Raw genomic sequence first — 20,009 nt, 5'->3', positions numbered from 1 at the left:
GCTATCTACGAACGATCTGTGTTACTTTTACAATGTTCTTTGAATGATTGTATCGTGGACCATAGTTGTATTCCAGGACCATAGTTATGGGAAATGACGGTACTGTCTTTTCTTCTTCAAAATTAACAAAGACTGAGTCCTCAAAATCCGTTTTGATACTCAAGAAAATTGAACGGACCATGTACTCTGTGGTTCCCCTACATTCCACCGTCCAAGCGGCCTACATTAAGTGCAATTTTCTTAAATCTCTCAGCTGACATTCCACTTATGTGCCTTCTCCATTGTTCTCTATATTGTACGAGTATTACATCTTGCCCTATATTGCTGGTTGTTCTCTCATTATTTCATTCGGGATTTGATCTCGTCTAGTAAAACTCGCCAGTGGTCTAAAGTTCTGTGTTTATATGCGAGTTGAGATGAAGGAATCTCTCGCAAGTCGTATCTCAGCATGTGGACACGGTCTGAGATAGTATAGCGGAAAGTGCATAGAAAGTAGGAGGTGGACAGGTCTGTGCAGATCCCTCAATTGAAGGGTTCAGAACCATAGCGGGCCAAGCGCCATTTACTAAAACCGTAGAAAACAAGGGTTAAAATGAAGTTATTACCATAATTCAATGGAAACATATAGCAAGTAATATAAAGTATACACATAAAAACTAAATGATATGTAAATCTTCATTAAACTGTGGTATTCACTTAACTTTAACCCTTGCTTTCTCCGTTTTTAATAAATGGCGCTTGGCCCACTATGACTCTGAACCCTTCAATTAGCAGCTCACACAATGATAAATTGTTCTGTATAGCTGAGAGTTTTCTCAGCTGTGAACATGAACAGGAGACACTTACTGAATATAAATCTTTCAAACAGAATTCTGTTTACTGAAATTACAGCTCAAGGAAGTTCCAGAATACATACCTATAGTATACCTGAGGAGATCAAAACACTCATGCTGTGACAGTATTGATCAGTCAGGTTCGATTTACAATGTCTAATCAGTGATCTTACACTATAGGCTCTTAAAACCTATAGTATTGCCTAGTCGATTAACAGGTGCTGCATACCGTAATGAATAATTAACTTGATCTGTTGGAAATGTCTCTTAGTCTTTGCTAACGAATATGGTTCATGAAGGACCGAGTAAGCTCGCCGTGAAATAGGCCTACGCGAGGTAAAGCGCGAAAAACAAGACTCTGATTTGTGGGGGCTAAATTGGAAAATATAACGAAATTATGTGGATTAGAATGTAGGTCCGTGGCTTATTTCTTTCATGACTCATTCGAACATTTGCCTTAGTGCCTTAGCAAAACCGCAAGCAACTTATGTTGTCTCAATGTACTTACTCTTCTGGACACTGTCTACCCTTGAAGTTTGTGCCCTTATTTTGAACACCCTGTCTACAATGATTAAATAGTAGCGGCTCTTCATGTTCCTGTGAACACCCCACACAAACAGTCGACCACCTGTTATTTGAGTGCCCGCTACAAGAACGCAAGAGATACCGGCTAGAAACCCATCCTAGCATGTGCGATACAACTTTCTCACCACCAATAACAAAAGTTCTTCTGAAGCAATGTTGCATAAAGAAATTTCATAGCTTTATTACAGATGTGTTTAAGACCCTGTAGAAAATAACAGTATTTAGTAACAGTGTCCTATTTATTCTTTTTGGAGCCAAATTTGTAACTTTTAAAAGTATGGCTATTATGATGAAGTGTGTGTGTTGTAGCGGATGCTTGATTTGTTATGTATGTGAGTCATAGTTATGGGATGCTTGATGTCGTGGCAATGTCTTAATTATAGTTTGATTGCGTTTGTGTGACTATTGTGTATTAATTTATTATGTATGTTAGAGAAAGCTGCATAATTGTGTTATAGAGAACGGCTATAAGAAATGTTACGTTTATGTGTTTTAACTGTTTTCTGTATGTCTCAAATTGATGCCTGATATTTACTTTGCAATCGCAATGTTTAAATTACGGATTGTTTATGTTTTGTTTACATTGTGTAAGCTAATTTATTTTTCTTTTCCATTTGTTTTTATGCTTATTTTGTTTTGTAAAACTATAGCCCTAACATACATATGTAAATTAGGGCTACCCCCCATTGGAGATACAATAATAATAATAATAATAATAATAATAATAATAATAATAGTAGCGTTCTAGTGGTAAGAAAGTTGTGATCGCATAACTTTGAACAAAAGTATATCAGTTTTCTTAAATATAGTCATCATAATTATTACGATAATGATAATAATAATAATAATAATAATAATAATAATAATAATAATAATGAACAAAATATTGTCGTGTATTAAAATAATGGAGATACTCACTGACATGAATAGGCGTCTGTCAATTGTAACGAATCCTCCGAGCTCGATCGTTGGTCTTCGTATTTGTACTGTGTGCAAGAAAATATCGACCTGTAATCAAAATAATTTTTAATCATTATTTAACTTTGCTGCACTATTTATGCGGTTATCTACTGGAATTAGTGATAGCGAGTTGGCATTTTTGGTGAGATGAATACACAGCTTTGCTACGAGATTATTTAACATTCGATTTACAGTTGGGGAAACCTCAGGAAAAATCCAACCACGTAATCAGCCCAAGAGGGATTCGAACCCATTTCCAATCGCTTATGCAAACCATAAATACCGCAAATCACCCCGGTGGTTCAAATAAAGATTAAAACATAAATTTGCAAATAGTGAGTTGAGCTCCAATCAGATAGGCCTACACATTAATAGTAGGTGTTCCATATAATAGTCAAATATTGAATGATGCATTTGAAATAAATTTACTAAATGCAGTAGAAGAGATGGTGAGATTTATATAAAAGTGAGCACAAATATTTTATAGAAACTTGAAAAGACAGAAGAGAGCAAATCAATGTAAAGGAGGAATGGGCTATAATCTAAACTGAAAATGGAATTGGATGAGTTGCAAACAATAATAATAATAATAATAATAATAATAATAATAATAATAAGTATTCCCGTAACATGCCATGAAGGCACTTGGGGGCATAGAGGTAGAGCCCTATGCTTTCCATGACCTCGGCACTAGAATGAGGTGGTGTGGTCGGCACCATGCTCTGACCGCCTTTTACCCCCGGGAAAGACCCGGTACTCAGTTTTATAGGAGGCTGAGTGAACCTCGGGGCCGTTCTGAAAGTTTAGCAATGAGAATAATAATAATAATAATAATAATAATAATAATAATAATAATAATAATAATATAATTTATTGCCAGAACAATGATACAAATTGTTTTTCTATATAAAAACACTCTAGCACTTCCAGAAAGAGTAAGTTATATATTCATGCTCAGAAGGGATTTCACATAATGTTAAGACATTCTATCAAATAACGGAGTAAAAAGTAAAAGAAAAAAGAGAGAAAAAGAAGAAAAAACACACATCACAATAATTGAACTTTAAATTTTCCCTCTAAACAGCAATTTTTAATTGATTTTTTTTAAATAAGGAGCATTAGCAAATTGTATGTTTGGAAATTTAGCTATTAAAATAAAGTCAAACCTCTAGGATGATGAATACTGTATATTGATGATAATGATTATGACGAAAACGACGATTCTATAAAATATGACACATAAAGCGTAATGAAATTGATCTCGATTACAGTCTTCCATTTCTGATATTTGAATACTGGTACGTAAATTTTTCCATACTCTTTTAATAGGTTACGGATACCGGAACATCATAAGCGGGAACGAATTTATATTGGTATACTAAAGTTTATAAAGTGTGTTTATATAATTAGTTATTTTTTATAGGTCTATGCATTTAAAATTGCTAAAATTGACAATTTTCATTTAATTAAAATATATGTTTTTTTCTCATTCATTAATAATTATTTTAATAAGAAATTCAAATAATACACAGTATTTTATTCCCTGCTACCAAAACAATAGATTACGAGAGTTTATTTCAAGTACACAAAATGTAATGTTGTCTCTAAAGACAGATTTATATTGACTGAAACTGCTTTCGTCACATAATAATTTATAGGACTATATTTTAAATTCACAATGTCTAACGGGTTTAAGCCCAAGGTTATCTTTCACACATCACTGCAACAACATTTCGTATTTCTTCATATCCTGGGCAGGTACATTGAAAGTGCAGTGTCCACCTTCACTTTTGCTACATCTGAAACTTCACCTGTACCACAATTCAGTTGTTTCACAGTACTAATCACAACTTAGAAACTTTGACAAAGTGAAAAGTGCCTGTTTTGGAGATTTCTGAGTGCTTTCTTAATGTATGTTGAATGTAAGTTAAATCATTCTTCACACTTGGGTCACAGACAACTGTTGCGACTTGAACTGAGTCCATAGCATACAGAACTTTCTTAATAGAGTCTATATAAACCTATTCGGTATAATATTCAACCGCTTGCAGACACGTACCGGTACTCCCCTAGTTAGAATTGGCTTAGGTGGCAGTGGAATTTGAGGGTACATTTGTTTCAAAATACGAACTTAGAATTTAAATATAATTTGCTTTCCAATTATTGAGTGGACTGTTAATTTAAAAATAACAACAGAAACCAATTTTACAGGAATTACTGTAAATTATTAAAACTCTATTGTTTGTGTTTAATGAAATTTCATAATTGTTAATTAGCCTTAATATGAATTAAGCGGTAGGCCTACCATATGTATTTTAATGTTTTAAAATATGGAAAATATATTTAGAATTATTATAACATGTGCTAAACTCTAAAATATGAAGCATTTTCAACTCTACAAACCGTGATATACAAAGATAATACAAAGTATAGTTGAGTTTTGCTGCATATTAAGTTATGCATTTACAAAGAAATCTGTTCCCTGATCACAAGGAATTATGTCATATGATACCTAACATAAACACAGAAGTCGGCCTGGGTAGCGTAGTCAGTATAGCGCTAGCCTTCTGTGCTCGAGGTTGGGGGTTCGATCCAGGTCCAATCGATGTAATTTAAGTGTGTTTAAATGCGACAGGCTCGTTGAAGTAGATTTACTGGCATGTAAAAGAACTCCTGCGGGACAAAATTCCGGCACATCGGCGACGTTGATATAATCTCTGCAGTTGCGAGCGTCGTTAAATAAACCATAATTTTTAAATACAGAAAATTAATAAAAACTATTTCGAGAAGGTATGTCTTTATATTACCTCATGTGCAACAGCATGATTGGAATTGGACATCCTAAGGTTGAGAAGATCGTCTGTTATAATCTCTCCGATCTGTAAGAAGAAATATTTTGTCAGTATAATTATGAAAAATTGTGTATTTATGTTTCTCTAGCCATCACGTAATATTACTTAAATCCCGAAAATAAAGTCAAATTAAGAGTTCAGAGTATTTAATAAGGTTCAAATAATATATAGCCTATATATTTTTTTTTTCCAGAATATGAAAAAGATAACATTGTGTTTCTCCTATCTTCACCTGATATTGCTTGAAATCCTGAAAATAAAAAGAAAGAAAGAATTTAGAGCCTTTAATAATGTTCGAAGAAAATTTTGTCAATATATGAAACATGGCATATTATACATTATATTTCTCTAATCTTCACGTAAATATTGCTTATAATACCGAAAATAAATTGACTGGAAAAGTTCAATGTACTTAATAGTTCAAATATTTTGAAGAATGGATTAGTTACAGTTAAATTTATTTACTTATTTAGCCTACTTATCCTGATAATGATATTTATATTATAGGACTTTCTTTATTTCGTGAAACCAAATGCATTTGTGCTCCGTAGCTCATAGAGCGTATTCCGAATCTCAGCGCTGAGCAATCTGATGGCATCACGGTGTTCCGAATTTCACCGATGGCGACACTGATGCTCCACCGGTGTCGCACCGGTGCTATCAGCTTGCAGAGGTGGTGGCAGTCTCCATCAGCCGCCATCAGTGAATCTGATTGGTTCTTGTATAGGGCGGGAATTAGCAGACAAATGACATCATGCACTGTTGCTGTCATGGCGGTGTGTTCTGCTTCAGTTCTGCTGTATTGTTTGTAATGAGTACAACGTAAAAACAATATGTTAATGGCTCATGAGCGAACATGTCAACGGACCAGTTATTACTACTGGTTCAAGAAATAAATTGTTTATGCTCTCTTTTCTTTGAACGAGATGGCAGTACGGAAATTTCGCAAAATTTTGCTTGCGTAGCACAGACAACAACTTATACAGTCGCCATGACAGCCATCGATCCTTCCAGCAGTTTTGTTCCTATTTCCCTGCAGCGTGACGCCATTGTTGTCCACCGGTTCGGTGAGATTCGGAATACGCTGATAGAGAAAGTCTTATGGTAGGGGTAAGCAAGCTAACGAGCTTGCAAGCCGCGTAGCGTATCGAGGAAGGGAAGCTTCTCAGTCCACTTTTTCCTTCCCCTCATGCGCAGGTAGGTTTCACGAGATACCGAATGGCCTAGTACAACTACAGACTGACAAACATGTGTCGATACATGTAGTCATAAGCAGTTGAATTATCATTCTATGAAATCGGTTCCTGACGCGGCTTCCACCTGGAGAATAACTAGAAGCTTACTTTGTAAGTGGCTTTGTTCGCTGCATGGCAAATGGCGAAGAGAACACCGGCCATGATGAAGCACTCCAACGTCATTAGCAGCATATCTATGCGGAAGCCGTGTGTCATGTTGGATATGGTGTGGTACACGAACAGAGTCAACGTCAGGAACATGTACAGGATGTAGAAGCCATACGTATAGCAGGTGGCATTGCCTGTCTTCCTGGCCAGGCGACTCAGCCGCAGCCACAGATCTCTGTATTCCCTCACGACGGCTGTCGGTGTCGGCGATGTGGCTAATTCCTAGAACAATGATCATAGATTTAATTGTGTTCTGCGAGTGTAGCTAATGCAAGTCTTGCAGAAGCCACATGCTTCCTGGGTAGGAGACTGTATAAACTGGTTCTTAACGAAATCATTTGAAAGTGGTAGACTGTTTTTATCTACAGAATGTCCCAAAGGTCTCCATACATAGGAAATGCAAGTCCAAATTAGAAATGTCACATAATGTGCTCAATCTTCGAGAGTCAGGCACAGGTCAATGAATGCGTTCAAACTATTTCCGATGCAAACGCTGCAACATGTCCATCGTCACATGAGAACCGTCGACAATAAAAAAAATAGTTTGACATAAATTATCTTTCTATCAACGAAAATAAGACCATAATTGTTACATTTTCATTATCTGAAAAATGTAACAAACTTCCTACATCTGTATTAAGTATTGAATTAAATAATTCTAATTGTTGCCTTATACAGTGTAAATGTCCGATTATTAAGGAGTCCTCTGAAGTTAAGTATTTAGGCATAATTTTTGACAATCATTTAAAATGGAACCAACACATTAATTACTTTTGTAATAAATTACGTAAAATAGTATATTATTTTGTTTTGTTGAGGAATTACTTATCAATAAGTTTATTACGCACAATATACTTAACTTTATTTCAATCGGCAATCATGTATGGAATTATAGGATGGGGTAGCTTATTTAAATCCAATTTTAATCCACTTTATTTATTGCAGAAGAAAATAATTAAAATATGTCTTCATAAACCTATTGATTTTCCATCTCAAAAATTGTTTTTTTGACTTTAATATTCTTCAAATAAGACACATTTATCATATTGTATTAATAAAATTCTTACATAAAAATCGAAATAATTTTGAATTGTATTCTCATAGTTATGAAACAAAAGGTATGATTTCTTTAAGATTGTTTGAACCAAAATGCAACACTGCTACAGTATTTAATCATGGTAGTAATTTAGGCCCGAGAATATATAACAAATTTATATTTAAATATCATAATCTTGTTATTTCTAATAGTTCTAGTATTAAATTTAAAAAGTTATATATGGATTTTATAAAAATTGAAAAATTGTAAATTTAAATGTATATATTCGTATTGCGTAGTAGACATAAGATAAATTGTATTATATATTTCTTAATTTCAATTCAGGAATCCGCCCCCTGAGCACGAATTCTGCTCTTTAAGGAGCGAGCTAAAGTTTCTCTGTTTATATTAGCTATATTTTGTGTTACAATTATTAGCAAAATAAACAAATAAAATAAAATGTAAATAAAAATGCGAGCTTGCAGATGTTGTGAGTCCCACATTTTCTTCTTGTAGACCTGCGACTTAAGGTGACCCTAGAGGTAAAAATAAGGGGTTGTGAGATCTGGGGAGGGGGTTGGCTATATTGAGTACATTATGTAATATTTTTATTTTGAACCAACATTTCCCATGTATGATGACTTTGGGATATCCTGTGTAACTCGTCGAGTACTATGCGAACAAGTGTTCAGTCGTATCGGCGAAATACTGAGCTGAACGGTGTATATCATTCTTGACAACCTGAAAGTTGATGTATAAGCAGAGAAAAGTTAATGTACGTACCTTTCTGAAGCTGTCTGCAAGACTGCATGCAGACACGCTGAGAGCCATGCAGGTGAGGTACCAGAATGCGGGCAGAAAGAACCTCACGAAGTCGAGGTACCACTCCTTGACAGCTACCGCGAAGTCTATAAGCGTGTCGTCCTCGTTTACTAGCTGATACACGAGCTCGAACAATATGAGCAGCACCGAAATCACGACGCTAAAGGCCCAGGCCTTTCTCCTGAGCGATAGTTCCAGTTTGTGCCCCGTCACTTTGAGGTACTCCTCCTGCGGAATCAAAACAGTTCCATCAACGTAGTAGTGGTGGCAGGAGCAGAAATAAGTTTAGGCGTAATAGATCCACTATTTATCAGATTTTTTGTATTCGACAGATATTAGAGAAAAAATTGGAGTATAAGGGTACAGTACATCAGTTAGGCTATTCATAGATTTCAAAAAGGCCTATGACTCGGTTAAGAGAGAAGTTTTAAATAATATTCTTATTGAATTTGGTATTCCCTAGAAACTAGTTCGATAAATTAAAATGTGTCTTAGTGAAACTTACAGCAGAATCCGTATACGTCAGTTTCTGATGCTTTTCCAATTCACTGCGGGCTAAAGCAAGGAGATGCACTATCACCTTTGCTTTTTAACTTCGCTCTACAATATGCCATTAGGAAAGTTCAGGATAACAGAGGGGGTTTGGAATTGAACGGGTTAAATCAGCTTCTTGTCTATACGAATGACGTGAATGTGTTAGGAGAAAATCCACAAACGATTAGAGAAAACACGGAAATTCTACTTGAAGCAAGTAAAGAGATAGGTTTGGAAGTAAATCCAGAAAAGACAAAGTGGGCCTATATGATTATGTCTCGTGAGCAGAATATTGTACGAAATGCAACTATAAAAATTGGAAATTTAGGCTATCCTTCGAAGAGGTAGAAAAATTCAAATATCTCGGAGCAACAGTAACAAATATAAATGACACTCGGGAGAAAATTAAACGCAGAACAAATGTGGGAAATGCCTGTTATTATTCGGTTGAGAAGCTTTTGTCATCTAGTCCGCTGTCAAAAAATGTGAAAGTTAGAATTTATAAAACAGTTATATTACCGGTTGTTCTGTATGGTTGTGAAACTTGGACTCTCACTTTGAGAGAGGAACGGAGATTAAGGGTGTTTGAAAATAAGGTTCTTAGGAAAATATTTGCGGCTAAGAGAGATGAAGTTACAGGAAAATGAAGAAAGTTACACAACGCAGAACTGCACGCATGATATTATTAACCTGACATAATTAGGAACATTAAAACCAGACGTTTGAGATGGGCAGGGCATGTAGCATGTATGGGTGAATCCAGATATGCATATAGAGTGTTAGTTGAGAGGCCGGAGGGAATAAGACCTTTGGGGAAGGCGAGACGTAGATGGGAGGATAATATTAAAATGGATTTGAGGGAGGTGGGATATGATGATAGGGACTGGATTAATCTTGTTTAGGATAGGGACCGATGGCGAGCTTATGTGAGGGGGGCAATGAACCTCCGGGTTCCTTAAAAGTCATATGTAAGTAAGTAAGGCAGGAGCAGTAGCATTGATGCAAATGCTATTCAGTGTCGAAGTTCAGTACGGACGAGAAATGCTCGACAAATTGTTCCACGATCTCTCTATTAGGGACTGAGTTTCTTAACTTGCCTTAAATCTTCGACAAGGACCCACAGCTTTGTTTCCCTTGCGGGGGGAAGCCATGATAAGAATTTTCCTAACAATTTGATCCCACGAATGTCGGATTCAATCTTTAGCTTGGTAACCACTATACTGCTTTCCACAATGTCTGACAGGCGACGTAAACATTGTCGACAGAAGAAGGGAGACGGATAATTGCTATTGAACCAGTGACAGAGATCACATTCCACGCTTACATTGAAGTTGGGCGGTCTGAAACGTTCTACTTCCGCCCAAATTTAAGATGAGACTGGAATTTGAACTCTGCCATTAGTTGAATAGCAATTATCCGTCTCTCTTCTTCTGTCGGAAATGCCTGTTTCCTTCTTTCTACTACCGTGCAACAATCCAATTCTTATATTTCCATTTCGTACATTATTCTGGTCACGAGACATTATCATATACTTTGTCTTTTCGGGATTTACCTCCAAACCTATCTCTTTACTTGCTTCAAGTAAAATTCCCGTGTTTTCCCTAATAGTTTGTGGATTTTCTCCTAACATATTCACGTCATCAGCATAGACAAGAAGCTGATGTAATCCGTTCAATTCCAAACCTTCTCTGTTATCCTGGACTTTCTTAATGTTGTATTCTAGAGCAAACTTAAAAAGTAAAGCTGATAATTGTTTTAGCTCGCAGTGAAATGAAAAAAGCACCCGACAGAAATTGGCCTATATGCACTCTGCTCTAGGTTTCACTGAGACACATTTCAATTAATCGAACTAGTTTCTTTGGAATACCAAATTGATTAAGAATATTATATAAAACTTTTCTCTTAACCGAGTCATATCCTTTTGAAATCCATGAACTTCGTAAAGCGGTAAATCTATTTGAAATTTCGACCTGATAATGTTGCTTAGTTTCCTCGTCCTTTAATTTCGGAATATGGAATCTCCTAATGTTAACTTGTTGCTCTACATGCTTGGCTAGTGATAGTCTTTCTCTAAGTTCTCCAATTACCAAATAATGGTCAGAATTACAGTCTGTCCCCCTGAAGGTTCAAATGTATACTGTACTAGTATGTCTTCGTATATCTATCAAGATTTGATTTATTTGGTTGTGTGTCAATCCATCTGGAGAAGTCCAAGTATATTTATGTATTTCCTTATTTAGGAATGTTGTACTTTTGAGATTTACATTTTTTGATGTGGTGAAATAAAAGCGTAAAATGGAAACCTTGTGGATTGTTTTACGCAGTCTGTTATACAGGAAGGAAATGTGCTTACATATCCCATTTTAAATGTTGGCCAGTAATAATACTTACTTACTCACTTACTTATTTACTGGCTTTTAAAGAACTCGGAGGTTCATTGCCGCCCTCACATAAGCCCGCCATTGGTCCCTATCCTGAGCAAGATTAATCCATTCTCTATCATCATATCCCACCTCCCTCAAATCCATTTTAATATTATCTTCCCACCTACGTCTCGGCCTCCCTAAAGGTCTTTTTCTCTCCGGTCTCTCAACTAGCACTCTATATGCATTTCTGGATTCGCCCATACGTGCTACATGCCCTGCCCATCTCAAACGTCTGGATTTAATGTTCCTAATTATGTCAGGTGAAGAATACAATGCGTGCAGTTCTGTGTTGTGTAACTTCCTCCATTCTCCTGTAACTTCATCCCTCTTAGCCCCAAATATTTTCCTGAGCACCTTATTCTCAAACACCCTTAATCTCTGTTCCTCTCTCAAAGTGAGAGTCCAAGTTTCACAACCATACAGAACAACCGGTAATATAACTGTTTTATAAATTCTAACTTTCAGATTTTTCGACAGCAGACTGGATGATAAAAGTTTCTCAACCGAATAATAACAGGCATTTCCCATATTTATTCTGTGTTTAATTTCCTCCCGAGTATCAGTTATATTTGTTACTGTTGCTCCCAGATATTTGAACTTCTCCACCTCTTCAAAAGATAAATTTCCAATTTTTATATTTCCATTCCGTACAATATTCTCGTCACGATACATAATCATATACTTTGTCTTTTCGGGATTTACTTCCAAACCTATCTCTTTACTTGCTTCCAGTAAAATTCCCGTGTTTTCCCTAATAGTTTGTGGATTTTCTCCTAACATATTCACGTCATCCGCATAGACAAGCAGCTGATGTAACCCGTTCAATTCCAAACCCTCTCTGTTATCCTGGACTTTCCTAATGGCATACCCTAGAGCGAAGTTAAAAAGTACAGGTGATAGTGCATCTCCTTGCTTTAGTCCACATTGAATTGGAAACGCATCTGATAGAAACTGACCTACACGAACTCTGCTGTAAGTTTCACTGAGACACATTTGAATTAATCGAACTAGTTTCTTGGGAATACCAAATTCAATAAGAATATCATATAAAACTTCTCTCTTAGTAATAATACCTAAATAATTCTGAACTTGTGTGGATATTTATTTTGTTGAATCCCAAACACTTGGATTAAAGATAGTCACCGGCTGATGGCTCAATTCTGAATAATTTCGATCTTACATCTCATTCATAAAGTTCTTAAAAGTAACTTAACTTATTTAAAATGGTATGCAGTAGGCTATAGTTATTCTCGTACATTCTGACCTGGAACTGATGCCAGCTGTTGATGTAATCCGCCACTCTTGCGGCCTCATTCCAATTGATAACAGGAATGAAGATAACGAGCAGGAAGTAAGAGGTTGCCATGAAGATGAACAGGGACACAGCGAAGTAGTCGTAGTCCGACATGATCCTCGCGAGGCGGAGCACCATGGTGAACCAGAGAAGTAACATCTCTGTAGCGTACACGCACACCGAGTACAGCATCGCTACTGAGAGAACGCTGAATTTGGCGGTACCTACACCACAAAATAAGTCATGTTGGCTTAGTATTATGGAAATTATAAGTCGACTAGGCCTATTCCTACAAAAAGTTATATTAGTGCCTTAAAAAAAAACTCCACTTTTAAAAACAGTAGTTGGCCCGGGTTCGATTCCCGGTCGGGGCAAGTTATCCGGTTGAGGTTTTTTCCGGGGGTTTCCCTCAACCCAATATGAGCAAATGTTGGGTAACTTTCGGTGCTGGACCTCGGACTCATTTCACCGGCATTATCACCTTCATTTCATTCAGACGCTAAATAACCTAAGCTGTTGATAAAGCGTCGTAAAATAACCAACTAAAAAAATCAGTAATTTCCAAGTCTTTATAATTTGATTTGTGTCTTCTTAACCCCTTCAGGCCTGATGTACACTTAGCGGCAAAAAGAATGGGCCGACTCTTGGTCGATAGAAATGCTAAGTTCTATCGCGCGGTTCACTCGTGTAAACGTAACCCAGTGCAAGGCATTGCTGTGGTGTCTCTTTATTGAAAGTCATCCGTCTATAATGTAATAAACCTTACGAGCAGTGTGTGGCCCAGTGGTAAGAAGTCTGACATCCGTGTCAGAGGTTGTGAGTTCGCATCCTAGTACGGTGAAATTATTATTATTATTTTTTTAATTTTTACTTAATTTATTAGTTTAAATGTGAAATGGCATTTGTTAACAAACTTCGTTATGCCTGCCTTGTAAAAATATTGTTGCCCATCATCTGTGGGCTATTAATAGGTGAGACCTGGCCTGTATAAACAAAAAAACTTGTTTCACATCCTGAAAAAACGGACGCATATGAAACACAAATAAATAATTAAATTAACAAAAACAAACAATCTTTAATATATTAACAAAACAAGGCCTGTGGTGGGGACTAGTATCTCGTCCACAAACCACCTGCGTCAACATCTGCCCTCATTATGCGCGGCATGGAGTCCACAAGATTATGGAACAGGTCTAAATTCTTGGCCATCTTCTCCCTTGCATCTAGAACTCTGTCCCACAATTTCTCAGGTGTCCGAACGGGTGGTTGTTCTGCCCAATTAGAGCGTAGGATCCTTTTGACTGCAGCCCACAAATTTTGAAACGGATTCATATCTGGTGAATTTGGAGGCCAGTCGACTGGGTCGGCATCATGCCTCCTCGTAAACCATCTTTGAATTCGGTTGGCGGTGTGTATCGGATGATTATCCTGCTGGAAGAAAAGTGTTCCTTCTGGATATCGTTTTCGGGCGGAAGGGATCATTACATTTGCCAAAATGTGTTCGTAGACATCTGCCGCAAACAGGCCGTGGATGCGTTCCAAAAGTCCTGCATCGTATGACATCCACCCCCAACACGCGACCCTCACGCGAAGCATATCGGTGGTCATTCATACAATAAACTAGGGCAGTACTATCATTGCTATTGGAGACAATTATCTCGCCGGAGAAAATGACATTTCTCCAATCGAAGTACTGTCGGAACCAGGGCAATGAGTTATTGTTTCTGTGCCATCTTCAAGCGTAATGACAAGACAGAACGTTATATTAATAGAGATCAGTATTGCTTGAAAGAGAGAGGGAGGTTTATTATTTATTAGAGTTTGGGCATATTCTAAGACATATCGCCACATAATTATAGCTTTGCGAGACACATATGATGGCAAATTTGCAATAAAAAAAAAGATTGTGGGAGATTCGAATCTTGAGCTACTAGTACCAACGTGTTCAACATACCAATGCCATAACAACTTACGCTACTGCAACTGTTTATATCAGTTCGGCATAATATATGGTTTTCCTGTTCATATTCGCTCCGGTCGATTTTGTATTTATCAATTTTATTATTATTTCACTCTTAAGGGCCCTGATGTATCTAGAATCAACCCGCCATTTGATTTTATTACATATTTTAGCCTCTTAAACAAAATACAGCAAATTTAAATGGTTTAATTATGTGTTACCTAGTGAACTACGGCGTTGACGAGACAAGCATGCGCAATGTATGTCTCTGGAACCTAGAAATTGTTGGCCGGCCCATTCTTTTTGCCGCTAAGTGTACAATATAGTGTACATTGTTTCTTTTTTTCTTTTTTGGAATGTCTTCGATACTTTTAAATATTTTGAAAAATTCAGTGTGATAGAAATGGAGAACATTATTTTTGAAACATTTCTATGCCTGAATTTAAAATAAAATTGAAAATTTTGGGGCCCCAGGGGTCAAAATTGTCCCCAAATTGTGATTTTCTGTGAAGACTTGATTTGGGAATTTTGGATCCCCAGAATGATTATGTGACTAGTTTTTTTTTTTCATTTTTTTTTTAAATATAAATTCAGGTCTGAAGGGATTAAATACAGTGTTATGCATCACTAAGTCTCGGATAATTACGTTCTTAAAAATTCCGTAAATATATATTTTTATGTGTTTAAAAACTGAAAAATATGTGTTTAAAATATGTACTCATAAAATTTCTTCAACTGCACATTCTTTTATGAGTTTCGTGCTTAAAATTGATAAACATGTATTTACAACTTACAAGATACTCACTCATACATGCTTAAATTTGAAACATAAATGTATCTGTCATCGCCAAATTAAAAGTAAATTAAAAATGAATATTGGTGAAAACTTTTGCACTGTTATTCAAAATCGAGCCTATTTAAATCAGTTCTGTAGTTACCAGATTTAGAATTATTTTCTCGTTTAGGTTTGAATGTTATGAGACACATGAAACATGATAAAATGATGGGCTGTTTAAAAAAAAACAAGTGCAAAATTTGGGTAACCTTTCGTTTGTATATGGAAAATACGTTTGTTGGCTATTACGGGTTTAAGTGTGGGAATTCACGAATACTGACGTTTTCTATATATAAAAAAAGGAAATATGTAGTTATACTTATAAGTAAACATGCTTAAAATGTATTTTAATATTCTGAATACCAAAATTTGTAAAAATATATGCGTCTATTATAGGTATCCTACAAGCAAAACTCAGCTCGGACTCTTCGCGGCGCGCATGCTATACCCCTCTTACTCCCCTGCAGTAGGCGTGAGAGCATGCTGGGAACGGGAGCATACGTAATCTGCGCAAGATAGTCACGCCCGCAGTTTCTGCGCACTGAGTTTTCCTTGTTGGTTGCCTATAGGATACTCAAAATGACTTAGTTTGCCAATAATTTTAAATGGACACACGTTGCACTAGTGAACTAAAAATATGTATTTACATAATTATCCGAGTTCTATACATCACCATGCCACATGTTTATAATGCATCAAAATAACTGTAGTGGGTATTATATTCAGATGTTTTATTTATTTATTTTTTCTTTCCTTACCTTTGTGAGGGACCGTGCCAATCTAGCCCCGGATACAGCGGGAATGGCAGGATTATAAAATATGTTAATAGGCCTATAGCATCAACGAAACATGACCTATAGTGTTGGCCGTGAATTTTGATTGGATACCTGTCTTTATAATATTCAGGAACAACATTATTTAGCTACGTTCCGCAAAGAAAAAGCTTTTTAAGACTTGTGAAATAAATAATGGGAATGTTAAGTGCCATTGTCTTACCTTTGCCTCAACCTGTGTGGGATTGGCAGATTGCTGACGTGACGTGTATGTAGGAGGTGGGACCATTCTCAGCTGCACTGTCACCAAATGCTCGCAGACTGGGCATTGTAGTCAAGGACACGCGCTGCAGACACTAGCATCAGCAAACTACCGTTTTAGGGGTGTGAAATAAGTAACGGGAAAGGGAAATGCGAGTATCCTACCTTTGTCGCAACCTGTGGGCGATAAGGCTGTTGTAATTGGCAGATTGCTGGCGTGACGTGTTCTTAGGAGGTGGTACCATTCACAGTTCCACTGGTACAAGTTTCTCACAGATTGGGCATTGTACTCAAGGACACACTCCAGAAAATCTGGCGTTAGCGCTTGCGACTGTAGTCACTCCTTACCTGAGGAGATGTGAATGGGTAGCACCCCGGTGCCACGCAGCACGGCGATGACAGGAAGCAACTCCCTGTAGTAGAAATTTTGCGTTGTGGTCCCTATAACCAATAGAAGCATTTCAGAGATAGGTATCTGTTAATTTTGAATATATTTTTATCTTTTGTGCATGTTATCGGTCTTCATTTATCACTGATTTCAGAAATACCCATATGTTTTAATGAAGTTTCTAACCTATAACCTAGGCTAGGCAAATACTAATCGTAAATATTTTGTTTTAAACAGTATACAATCGTAATATTCTCCGGTTTAGTGTACTGTACAGTTAAGTAATACAAATATTGTTTTGTATAGGCTAGTTATTCTCCGAAGGATCTACATTTTCATATTGCAATATTTGATAGGAATATCTACATGGTACGGTATAGGTTACAATGAATTTGAAATATTGATTTAAGATTTTGTCTAATCTTTAGGAATATCTTTGGCAAATCTTTTTTTTTTTTTTTTCAATATTGATCATTCTTTTACAAAATTTCTTGTAAAGTGTTGAATTGGAAGAAAAATTTTGATGGTGTACAAGAAGCTACAATCAACCAATTTTCCGCTAGAAGAATGGTTGCTAACTAAGTTACAACAAAAGTAGAACTATCTCAATTGGACACAAACAATGAATCTTTTTTTGACTCGCCCTCGGTGATTTAGCAGTTACCAAGTTGGATCCGAGATCCGCCTATTCAAACCCACCAGAGGACGCTGAATTTTAAAGCGCAATAAAATCCTTAGTATGTACTCTCCTGGAGAGAAGTAAAGCTGTGGATTCCGTATAGTAAATTTACGGGAAGTGAAATAATCCTGTCCATCGCTGTGAAGTAACGATTAACATGCCTGACTGTGAAACGAGCGGGCTCGGGTTCAAATTCTGGCTGTAACAAATTACCTGGTTGTGATTTTTTTCCGGGGTTTTTCCTCAATCCATTAAGAGCAAATCCTGGATAATTTTCGGCGTTGGATCCTGAACCCATTTCGCCGGCATTATCACCTTCATCTCACTCAGACGCTAGATAACCATAACAGTTGATAAAGCGTTGTAAAAAAACTAACCCTGTTAATGATATAGGACTCGTAACAAAACTTGTCGGTTACTTTTCTCTCACGTTGAAATTCGTTACTGTAGTTGCAGTTGAAATTGTCGTAAAATGAAATAGGACTACTACCATTACAGTTATATAAAAATAATGAGACACGATTTAACTTTATTAAATCAGAGTTTTCTCTGATATGGAGGAAGGTCCGAAGGCTTGCGCCACAGATAGGGATTATTGTTTGAGTCCTCAGGACCGCATTCCTGTAAGTATCGTGATTCACTGTTTGGTTCCATCTATCGATTCAGCCAAACACCCGGTCCGACGAAGTCCGCGATGAACACCCCTCCGTCCTCTGAGAGTTCTGCAGCCTCTTCAGATAGACGCCATCTGCATATAAATCACGGTACTACATCTGCTGCATCCTCGGTCGACCTGAAACTATTGAAAGATGATAGATGAAGTTGAATTTAATGAAGACGAAATGAGTCCTAGGTTCAACTCTGAAAGTTACCCTGCATTTCTGCTTCATTTTTTGTTCAGGATTAAAACCTCTTTAAAAAACCCCAACCAGATAACTTGTCTCAAACAGGATTTCAGCCCCATGCCCCGTCCTTCCACGATCACACATCCTAACCATTGCTCCACAGCGGTGGACAAATTACAGTCTTACTCCATGAGTACTGGGAAACAAGTGGTGGCTATAGAATGGTGTCTGAAAAAAGACAACATTTGGTAATTATGTGGAATTGACCTCCATGAAAATATATGGGGAAGTGTAGTGATGAGAACAGATTAAAATGTGTGCACGAATAACTATTGTCTTGTCACTAAATGTAAATTGTTTTGTTTAAGTCGTATCTACAAAAAAAGTATCGTGTTCTCTGACTTCCATTTAGATATAATTACATCTGCATATTAGCATTGTCCTTCCTATGTTTAACTCTACCGTCAGCTCCTACTGCAGACAGGCGTACTGGATAAGAAAATAAGAGAAAATAGGTTGTCATAAGGATTGTTATAAGTAGAAGTTTTGAATGTTGGAGCTTACACAGTATTTGTTGTAGCGTGTTTTACTTTATTTTCACAATATTGATTGGTTAATAGCGAAGTTAAAGATTCATTGTAGGAGTTACTATTATTCTTTACACAATCATACGTTTACTCTGCACTTCACTTGGCAATCTAAACTTATACATAATATATTTCGTAATTGAATTGTTACAATCTCTAATTGATACTCAGAAGCAAATTGCAAAATAACATGACGTAAAATATTTTTATCAGTAGTAAGCATTATTTTCCATAGCGAGTACAGGCGGAGGAAAAACGTGCGCAGTAGCATAGTTGCCAGATGGCGAGCCTGCATTATTTGCTGAGCATGCTCAGAACTTGTAATAATTGAGCCGTTCAGAGCAGAAGTGGTGTAAGTCAAAAATGGGTAATGAGGGTTAAAGTAAACATTCTGTAAAATACAGCGCAAAGTAGTTAATTTTGAAATTTGTATAGCCTATCTTAACTTGAAAAACAAAAACATGCAAAACAAACAATTCCTAGTACTCGAACGCTCTCTCTTGTGTGTGTACATGCATCCATTCATTGTATTTATATGTGTGCATTTGTGTGCATAAATTCCCTAACAATTTTGAGCCAATTCTCTTCCTACAAAGAACTTAAAGTATTCACGTGACAAAAATAAATGCGCATGAAATTGCTGCATCATATTTATTAAAATGGCTAGTATAATTCAATGCAAAATTATCAGTTTGTCGCGGGTAGTTTTGTAAGAGATTTTGAAAGCATGTGTTAGAAAGAGATTAAATTAATGCGTTCCTTAACATGATGGCTATATTTCAGTATTCAGTTTGTTAGTGCCAAGTATGTAAATCGTCTTTTCAAGAAGAGCGGAAATGTCGAAAGACAACTGGTGACATTAGTAAAAAAAAAAAAAAAGTAAGTTTTTTCATACCTTTGAGAATGGCGGATCGTTTTCGAGAAGTTTGCGACGGG

Source organism: Periplaneta americana, chromosome 3 (assembly GCF_040183065.1).
Source record: "Periplaneta americana isolate PAMFEO1 chromosome 3, P.americana_PAMFEO1_priV1, whole genome shotgun sequence".
NCBI classification, from domain to species: Eukaryota; Metazoa; Arthropoda; class Insecta; order Blattodea; family Blattidae; genus Periplaneta; species Periplaneta americana.
Note: the sequence above shows the minus strand (reverse complement) of the source record.